We start from the raw sequence: 11,458 nt of genomic DNA, 5'->3' as shown, positions 1-11,458 counted from the left end.
AGATTCAAAGATGAAAAAGTCATTATTTGCCATTTTCGCTTTTTCGTTTGCTTTCGTTGACTTCGGTGGACATGATGAAGGAAAATAGACAAAATGTCGCCTGATTTGATTTTAATCAACACTCGACTATTAGAAAGAAAATCGATTCAATGGTTCAATCGATTAGCAAGATGTACTTCCAGGCAGAGGTTATGAGTTCGAACCCGTTTGATTTTCTCCTAAAATGAACTTTAACATTTCAAATTTCAATACAACGTATTTTTTGTTTTACTTTTATTTAATTTTCCCTAATTTACGCATCGAATTCGGAACCCCGGGCGGTACCGGATAGCCTTGCTAATGAATTAATTTTATATGTTGTTAAGCTTTTCTAAATATTAGCGTGGTCTGGTTGTAAGCTGTGGTAATGACATATGCAGATATCAATATTATATCCAAGTCTTTTCACTCCGTCTTTTTTAACTGAATTTTTTTTCTTTTTCTCTTGTCGTCGCGCATAACTATGAAATTCTATTTTTTATATAAAAAATGCTTGCAGAATAAAGTTTGTCTTGTAAAATGTAGCAATCTCCAAAAACGACTATCATTGACCGAAGCATCTTTTTACCCTTTAGAAATATTAAATTAGTTTTGAAAGCTATAAAACACTTCAACAAACATAATTCAATCTCTTCCAACTTTCTCTATTAGTATAGCGTTTTTGTCGTAAACAATCAAGCCTGGTCCTCAGAAGGCATAATGGTTACTTTAATGCCAGCTTTAAAATCAGTAGGCCGAATTCAAATTCGTTCAAATCTATTTAAGTTGCACGTAAGCATCGTTAGTAAATTCCTGAAATTCTATTTACTTCGTGAGTCTATCCTGAAATATCTAAGATTCAACTATCCTCGTTCAGATATCTCATTTACTTGCGAACTGTCACAGAAGGTTTTTCCTAAATCCTAAACACTGAATATTTCAAGGCTCTAGAAAAAATTTCTATTTATTTTGTTTTATATACTACGTGATGTATGTATTATTTGGACTCATCGGACTACTGTTCTCATCTTGAGTGTGAGTTTCACAACTTTTCGGTCGATGTAACCTCCGAACTTCTTCAGGTGTATCTTGTCAAAATAGAGAATGCTTCTGTCGAACTCAGGAATTGGGCAGAATTTCGAGCGGAACTCTTTATTTACTTCACGGGGATAGCATGCTCTTGTTCCGTCAGCCATGACTGGATAGAGGTCTTAACTAATCCGCAATTGTATTTTTTTGGTCGCCCACACTGCGGATTGAACCCGAACCAAATTACCAAGTTCAACAGAAACATCCCCGAGTCCGACATAATACACCTGGAGAAGTTCGGAGGTTACATCAACCGAAACATTGTGAAAATCACACTCAAAATGAGAACAGTTAACCGATGAATCCAAATAATACGAATAACCAATTCTCATCTCAAGAATTCAGAAACGTGATGTATGCATGATTATTCAAAATTTCAGGATTTAGATTATGATTTTCTGTGGTGAATATAAGGAAATTAATTTATACGAACCAAGAAACAAGTATTTGATTTTGAAAATATGTGCTCATATGGGATATCTCCTCTCTTCACGGGAAAATAAGGTTATGGACACTTAATCTCGGAGAATAAATGCCTACAAAATAATACTTATTACCAGGTACTTATAGAGATAGCATTCCTGAGTTAAAGAGTAGGTGTGTTCTAATGCATCATCGGTTTAAAGCAAATTCACGTGTGAAGGTTCTTTCTCGTTATCAAGGGTCATCTTGACATGTGCTTGTAATATCGCTGAACTATAACCAGTCTAGATCTAATACTACGTGAAACTAGTTACGTAATTGCCTTAATCGATTATATTTACTCGGTGTTGAATCAAAAACGTCTTAGATCGAGTTAATAAACGATTCAATACAATTAAATTCACATAATTTCAACAAAGATAGGGAAGTTGTGTGAAACACGAGAGATTATTTCAAGTCGCCGCCCCCCCCCCGCTGGTCGTAAACCTAGTCGGTATGTTCCGTCGGTAAACAACGTGCAAAAGAGGAAGAAAGGAAATCCTATTCTCGGACCTTGTGAGCTTACGAGAGCCGAGCCGAAGTTACGCTTTCTCACGAGATTATGGGAACAGACCATTTTCCAAGAGACAGAACTCTGAATTCAAAATTCAATTCTACCCCCCCCCCAAAAAAAAAAGATAAAGGGAGGTAACTGCGTTGTCTCTATACAAGTAGTTTTCTTTTTTTATATCTGGTTTGTGTTCAGAAGAAATAAATAAAACTATTGTTTTGACCATCCGTTATTAAAAAGAATGATTTTAATAAATAAATGTGTACATGTTTCTTCGCAAAACGATGTTTCTATGGCGGTGTTTTTTTTTTGTTTTTTGTTTTTTGTTTTTTTTTTGTTTTTTTGTTTTTTTTTTTGTTTTTTGTTTTTTGTAGAAATAAATTAACAGGTGATTAATTTCTGAGTGTACTTTATAAATGTCAAGAATTTTCAACATTATTTATCGACCAGATAATCGGATTATTCTAATCCGAACTTATAAATTTGCAATTCATTTTCATAAGCGTAGGGTGCGCCTATCATAAATAATGATAAATATAATAAAGGATACCGACCGAAAAGAAGAAAAAAATAATCTTCAGATGCGTCTATCAAATCTACGCGTTTATTGCTTTTTCAAATTTATGCGGTTACAGACCAACAAAAAACACGTCACCTGTATTTAAAATAATGTTTTACATTTCCACGCCTAACAAACTGGCAAAATTGATATTTAAAACCTACCCGTGACAAACTTGCCGGTGAACAGATTTTTTTTTAGAAAGTATGGAAACACACAAGGGTTCTATCGACAAGTTTAGCGTATGTGATCGATTTGTTTCATCTTTATTTACGCATAAATATGTCTAAATTGTCGTCGTCATCGTCGTCGTGGTGGAGACTTGGCGTTTATAACAGTCTGAATCGTTTGAAATCAACAAGCAACATTATCTACTAAATATCTAAATAAATGAAATGTCTTTTGAAATGTTAGAACAAAATGCGAGAAAAATGTCGATATTGGCATGAAAAATAGTTTTCTGATTTTTGTTTTTACTTATATATTATAAATGAAGAATTACTTCCATTTAAAATTCATTTAGTATTACGCATGTAAACTTGAGAAAATCATACTTGAAGTGCGTCAGCATTATCTGTTTAAGCGAAATCACACAACATCAGGTCGAATTTGGTCGCCATCTTGTTTTAGTTTCGTTTGGTCATATAAAGTTGATACATTTCAAGCGTGCTTTTTTTTCAAGTTTAGATGCATAATACTAAATGGATTTTAATTCGAAATTATTCCTCATTTAATAATATTAATTAAAAAAATAAACAAGAGAAAACCATTTTGCATGTCAGTTCGGATTCCCCCCCCCCGCGTTTTGCTTTAACTGTGAACGTCATCTTTTGTCCTGTAGCTCTATTATATATGCGATATTACAGCATACATTAATTGTTTATAAAGCATAATCATATTTTACCCAACATGGAAATATCAAATCCATAGTCGTAGGTTCTGTGTTTGTCTGTGGACGACTATATAAGTTTTCTTCTACAAGTTAAGCACTGTAGTAATATGATATTGCGAAATATTAGTAATGGCAATGAAAATCTCTTTATAAATAAACAAATAGTAGTTGACAATGTTTATGTGTAGGAATTGAGATGTCGCTTGTCAACTATGCCTGTTGCCCCGTACCACCACCGAAAGGTGCCCGAACCCAGTTGTTACAGTAACTATCATGTTTATAGTCGTAGGTTTGGTCTTGATTTAGGACAGGTGTTATTAGAGTCACATCGAAAAACTTTATTACGTCGAAATAGTGTATAATATTATATATATATATATATATATATATATATATATATATATATATATATATATATATATATATAGGGTGACCCAAAAAAAAAACAGAGGACATTCAATTGTTTTTCTGAGCATTTTACAGTCCACGGAGAAAAAAAGGCCATAGACACTAGTGTTTTGATGTGATGTTTTGAATATAATAAACTAGTTATGACCAAAGTTTCATTTCATTCGGAAAAAACACTAAGAAACTGGGCCTAATTGGAGTTGGGGCCCGTTTTTAAAGGGTCACCATGAATGCGCGTGTGTGTGTGTGTGTGTGTGTGTGTGTGTGTATGGGTGTGCTAATAGAAGCTTCTTTTAAGTATTTACTCTTTTTGAATTTTACAGATTTCTTGCGTTTCTTTCTTTATCTTTTCAATGCGCCTAATCTTTTTGTTTCGTAATCAATTAGTAAAATTTCTAAAATAACTATTAGTACTTTCTATTCGTTCACGCAACATTAAAACGAATGGATAATCCACTAGAGAACAATTCAACAGAAGCAACACATGATTGAATCTGTTAAGTTAACAATGAACCAGTTTCAGTACTTGCTCCGAGTTTACAATTTATAGTCCAGGTGAACTACAGGAATTGATCACTAAACATTTAAAAAAATAGGTTTATGTGTTTCATAGAAAATATTATTGATACCGGTTATGTTTTTATATAGATAACTTTTAATACGTTTAATTAGTTTCGCTATAAAATATTCTTATATAGTATACAGTAAGTTATAAAAATATATATGGCATATTTGTCGATAGAATCCTTATTTGTTTCGTTGGTATGATTTCAAACGATTTCGACTGTTATAAACTACACGTCTCCACGACCACGACAATTTAGTCATATTTATGCGTAAATAAAAATAAAACAAATCGATCACATAAATTAACTTGTCGATATAATCCTTGTTTGTTTCCTTGATATGATTTCAAACGATTCAGACTGTTATAAACGCCAAGTCTCCACCACGACGACGATGACGACGACAATTTAGACATATTTATGCGTAAATAAAGATGAAACAAATCGATCACATACGCTAAACTTGTCGATAGAACCCTTGTGTGTTTCCATGGTATAATTTCAAACGATATAGACTATGCATAAAAGCCACTGGATATTGGCAAATTGAGGAACTCGAGTAACGTCTAATCTTAAACTTTAACCCCATATTACTCATTGATCCCTCGACAAAAGTAGGAATAAGCTGTTAATTTACCTTTGTCCGTTCGTCTGTTCGTCTGTCCGCACTTTTCTCAACAAATACGCCTTGAAATGTTTTGAAATTTTGCACATTTAATATAATTTGAGTAACAAAGTAACAGAACGGATTTCTCCAGTTGCCCTCCGCCTAGTGTCCCCCCTAAATGTTGAATTTAGTCATTTTTTATGCCTCGTTCACTGTGCACTCACGGGGAGGGGCATGCATAGTTCACATGTTTTTCTTATGTTTATTTAAATAGTAGCATACATAAAAAGGGTGTTCATAATGGGCTTAGTAGAAGACGTAAGTGCTGAAAAAAATATATGAAATAAATGAAAACGAAGAGAGTATTTATCGTGAACATCACTGTGTAAATTGTGAATTACTTTTAGCAAAAATAAAACGTTTAATAAGAAGAAGATACTATATAAATCACCTTTTTATTATTTTTATTTCATTGATAATACGGAAAAAAGAAATTTGGCCCTGAAAGATATTCACGTGAAATGCTTCAAAATCGATGTCTTAATGAGTGACAAAATAACTGAATGACTTCGATAATACAACCAAAGCGGTTGATTTACAGTCTCCCCTGAGTATATTACATGAAGAACACTGTCAGATGACTATCACTTCAACACAGTATATTATGAAATATCTAATGACCTTCAGTATAATTCTATCTTTAAAACATGCGAAGACATGTGTATTTTGGTTGATGCGATCGATTGTCGAAAAATAAAATAAAGGAATGAGCGATAACCGAGCATACCGAACAGAAATCGAAAGGTTGCAGCAAACAATTGTTTGTATTTAGTTAAATAAAACTATTTGAGTTTCACGTGCGGATTGTAATCTAAGACGGAAAATTAAACAATGTAAATTAATATGGATTCGTTTTAAGAGGAATTATAGTTTTGTGTAATTACTATTGCTTGATTAACTTACGGTTGAATTTTGTTCAGCTGAGTCAATTATTATAATATAAACACCTCTTTTTAAGATGTACCCATATGCGTTATTTCGCACGTGCGTAACAGATTGATGGACAAAAAAACACTATATTGATGCATCTAAACACTTACATATGAATAAAGCATACTTTCTAAAAGCGATAATCTTGAATAACAAATAAATACGAATCTGTTGGACTGTTATAAGATATGCAAACAGATATCGATAGTTTATTAAGTTGAGAAGATAGAGACTTAATACGGAAAAGTGTACACTTTTGTACATTGTAACAAAACATCTCTACTTATATATAAAAGACACTTTGTCTGTGTGCGTGTGAGTTCATTCTCCATGGACTCCGAAACAGCTGGGCCGATTTTTTTAAATTTTCACGCAAATGTATTTTACGTGTCTAGAAATGTTATTAGATAGTTTATGTATCGGAATGCCGCAAATAAGTATTGGTAATCGAAACATTCGATTGAATAAGGAACAGTTCGCTTTTGACCAAAGTTAACACCCTTATATATCCTAACATCAAAAGTGCATTGGAGAAGTTTTATCAAAAGATCTCAGCGTATAAAATCAATAGTAGGTTCTTTGATAAAACAGGGGCGCGTTCGAAATGAATGTTTCTGTTTAGATCACAATTGAAGAAAGATATTTGACTTTTGCGTTTAAAACTTTTAATTCAAGTCATTAAGTAAAAATAATTTTATAAAATCAACATTAGGTTCTCTACAGTGCTATATAGATTACAATTTATTGTACTCTAAGTCACTTCGGAGGGGGGGGGCATGTAAAGCTTTGTCTCGGTAGACCGTGGTGGGTCCCCGACTAGAGCAGGTAATCAATCGATTTGATTAGAAAATGGGCGATTTCACTGATTTCGGTGATAGTAAAAGTATTGGAAGTGTGAAATATTCGTTGATCCTTACTTAATCCTGGTAAAAATTTCTTTACTTACAAAAAAGAAAAATTAGTCTATACATCAATAACTTTCTTTCAAACAGCATACCATTAGAGAAGGTTAGAGTGATAGGCATCGCACTGGAAATACATTGGCAAGAAAAATCTCAAAACCTAACAAGTGAAGCATGCATTGTTCCTCGTGAGTGCACAGTGAACGAGACATAAAAAAATTACTAAGTTCAGCATCCCCCCCATTTAGCCCCAAAAGACCTTAAGGGATATCAAATCCTGGTGAAAATGAACAAACGGTGCAGTTTAAGGCCTTAATATATGTAAATTTGAGTTCTGCACTATGCAAAAAAAAAAATGCCTAAGTCCACCATTTGCCCCACACCATTTAATCCCAAAAGTTCCCAAGGCCTTAACATATTTAAATTTAAGTTAAGCACCATGCAAAACTGCTAAATAGACATACACAGAAAATTTTGGACAAATATGGTAAAATAGTCCCAAAAATGGAGTGTTTTTATTAGCCCTAAAAGAGCCGCTGGGGCACACCCAAGAGTTATCGCGTAGTATAGACAAACAAAATTATATAGAAATCAGTTACAACTTTTCAGAAAGTTTTATAAAAATCTAAGGCATCAATTTTTTTAGTACGCACGAAAGTGTAAATTTTAGCCAATCGGTTCTGTTACTTTTTACTCATATCATGTTTAATGTTTGTGCCAAATTTCAAAAAAATTACAAGGCGTAGTTACTGAGAAAAGTGCGGACAGACGAACGGATGAACGGAAAAGGGACAATTCACAGGTTCACATTCCTTTTGTCGGGAAGCCAAAAATAAAAACCTACCAGACAATTAGATTGGTTTATATATGTGCGTATTTATATCGTTTTATATATATTATAAAATAGAGCAAATAGTCATCAATTAATGTATGAAAAAAAGACAAGAATTAATAATCTTAATATAAAATATGCAGAAAATTTTTTGTAAAATTAATGATTTTGTTGTCTGACAAAACAAACAAACTTATGAAACTAGTGACCTTTGGAACTATGTTATCAAATATTCTACTAATTCAACAAAGACGTCAATCTGAGATATCGATATATTTTTCTTCGTTTCTCTTCTTATCGCAAGACTATGGCGTCGAGAAGAAAAGGCTAACGATAGACAATAAACGAATGTTTTGTGAGTTAACTTTCATGGATGGGAAGGTAGTTGTGGCAGGATGTTGTCGATTGCCTCGAGGAAAATTTTGATTTATCCTTTTCCTGTGCGCATAAGGTTAAAAGGTGACACAATTCATAAACAGCAAATCGAAATTCAACTTCTGTTCTTTAACCTGTTAAGAATTACCACTCATATTATTACTCCTGTACACATATTAGGATATATATATATATATATATATATATATATATATATATATATATATATATATATATATATATATATATATATATATATATATACAAGTACGGTATAATTAACTTAAAACACAGTCGCAAAGATCTAACGTCGAAAATTTAACATGTGACTGCGCTTGTGAATTTCATACTCCTATGAAACTTCCTTCTTTGGAGGAAGCCGATTAAACCCGCATAATGTGTATATATATATATATATATATATATATATATATATATATATATATATATATATACTTCAGAATAAGGTTATCTAACAAATCAACTGGTATGGTATGGAAACCTGTGATTATAGGTCTTACAAAATATTATTAACAGTATAAGGACAATCCCAGCTAAATAAAAATTGTTCAATATACAAGATAGAGCAAATAAATCATATATATATACACACACATTACCTGGTCGTTAAATGCGCTTAAATATGATATTTTAATTTATGCAGATTTCCTGATTCTTATTACAGAACAATTTTCTATTGAACATTATATTATACCATACATATAGAAGTGCCCCTAATGAAACCCAGTCATAAAATGTACTAGTAGTTATTATTATAGAGCCAATAGTCTATTGATCAGTATATTGTACTCAATATATCGTAGTGATTTAAGAAGTTTTCAAAAATGTAACTTGGATGGCATATTCGAGAATCGAAACCAAAACAGTTTGCCAGCCTTATTCGTTACCATCCAACCTAAATCTGTATGCATACAAAAGCTTAAAAAATGATGTTGTTAAATATATAAATGTATATTTGTGAATGCATAGAAATAACACGTTTAGTCGACTTACGCCTGATAAGTTTCATTTTTCTTTTAGTTTTGACTCATCAGTTATTTTTACTGGGTAAAGAGTAAATTAAATTTTTACTGCGTGAAGACCAAATCAAATTTTTACTGGGTAAAGACCAAATCAAAGTGACTTTGTCTGTCTGCTTGTCTGAGGAACGGTCACTACTGAACTCCTCTTTCAATTTTGATGTACAGACTTGACACTTGAAACTATAAATTTTACATTATTTTTAAGCTTGCATATGCGGAAGAACATAGTACAGATAGTAACGAATAAGGCTGGACATTTATGTGTTTTGGTTTCGATTCTAGCTGATGGTACCCAAATCATATGTTTTACTTTTGGTTGCACTATTACATATTTAGCCGTATTTTTACGACCTGGCAACGCCAAGCGGCTTGCTATATAAACAGATTTGTGAAAAAGATATTGCCTGTTTGTATAATAGGCATTTTAAACCATTTTGTGCGGATCGTTATTACTTAAAAATATCACTAGAATTAATATATGACTTTTTTTCTGATTGTTAAAGCATCATTAATATTTTTTCGCAATATTTTCATTTATGCAGATCCGAAAATGACTTTGTTTAGTCAACAAAAATAAAGTAATCTTCCATCATGATAATGTTCGTTATCTCACATTGCGTTACTAATCTAAAATCTCCTAGGATAATTTGGTTGGAAAATCTTGCCCATCTTGCATATTCTTCTTCCATCGCTCCTTCAGAGTATCTCTTCGTTTGACGATTAGAAAACCATTTATGTGGCTCTATGTTATATAATGTTAAGTTGGATTCATATCGGTCTCCCGACAAACAGAGGGTGGGCTTGTAAATTCACCCTCATCCGTTCGTCTGTCTGCACTTTTCTCAAGTTGCTTTGCTGAAATCAATATTCTTAGTAAGTTTGGGAACCTTTTGGACAGATATACAGATGCCGCTCAGAGTATTGTGAATTCTGAGAATAAATTCAGGGGTATCCAGCAATTATTACATAAGTTGGAGTTTGATGCGAAGTTCTTAGCGAATATTTTGACATTGTCAAATGCTGAGGTTATCACCTCAGATCTGTTGATGAGGTTGGGATGGAAGTCACTCATCTTTTCAGAACCCTATTTGTTATGAGCAAAAACTCGTGGGAACTCAACCCCTGCTCCATTACTTTATATTTAACAGTTGAGACAAAAAGGGTCTCTCACGTTTTCTGTGACCTTTCGGCAGTGGCTGCTAGTAGTCCTATAGGCAACTTTAGTTTCTGAACATCTGTTCCTTTTTGAACAGTTAAAACTTGTGGGTGTTTTTGCACTTTTGTTATCGTGCTATTTTTTAAATAGTATTTTCAAGTTAAATTCAAGTTTTACGATATTTTAAATTGTTAGGTGAAAGTAAAAAATAATTACAAAACACCCACTCATGTTAAAAATGGCTTTCTAAATAATAACGTTATTATTTTAACACGGTAACAAAAGGGCATAAGAACAAAATAGTGATTTTTATGTGGAATTGCAGCAGCATATTAAGGGATCTACCACGGTTGGCTATTTGATTTACGTTGAATATTTTAGAGGTCATATAGCTGCCTATTCCATTAGTTAGCTAATCTGTCAAGTCGGATGCTATAAAGGATGCATCCTTTTTTAACATGAAGCCTAAGAGTATATCGAATATGAACGCACGGAAGCTCCTCCAGTCGGTCATAGAGTAGCGATACACAGAGCGGTAGAGAGGGACATCTGATGACTTATTACTCAGTTTTGATATTAATTGAAACAACTTATTGATCGGAAGATTCCAGCGGAGATATAAGGGATAATGAGCACAGTTCAGAGCAGGTGGTTAGAACGCTTGCAAATTGATAAACTGCCTCAAGATCATGAGTGCGTTCGTCAACAATCTAGGTTAGATCATAGGCAAGGGAGAAATCTTGACAGTACCTCCCCTCATAATCGGTCTTGTTTGAGTGAACTAGCCATCCAACGTTATGGACGTTGAAGTCTCAACAAACGTGACTATTAGGTGAACGACGGCAAGTCAGAATGTGGTCTATTTGTTCTGCAATACTTTCGAAGATGGTAACACCATCTTTGTGGGGACGATATAGCGCAAATAGGAAAGCGGTGCTGTGGGTAAGTGCTACTTGGAAGCACATATAGGGTAGTTTTTGATCTTCTATGCATATATCTCTGCCACAAGGGAAGTTATCGGTAATGTAGTCACATTTTCAATGTCTGC

This window comes from Euprymna scolopes, chromosome 1 (assembly GCF_053919585.1).
Source record: "Euprymna scolopes isolate OS-2025 chromosome 1, ASM5391958v1, whole genome shotgun sequence".
NCBI classification, from domain to species: Eukaryota; Metazoa; Mollusca; class Cephalopoda; order Sepiida; family Sepiolidae; genus Euprymna; species Euprymna scolopes.
Note: the sequence above shows the minus strand (reverse complement) of the source record.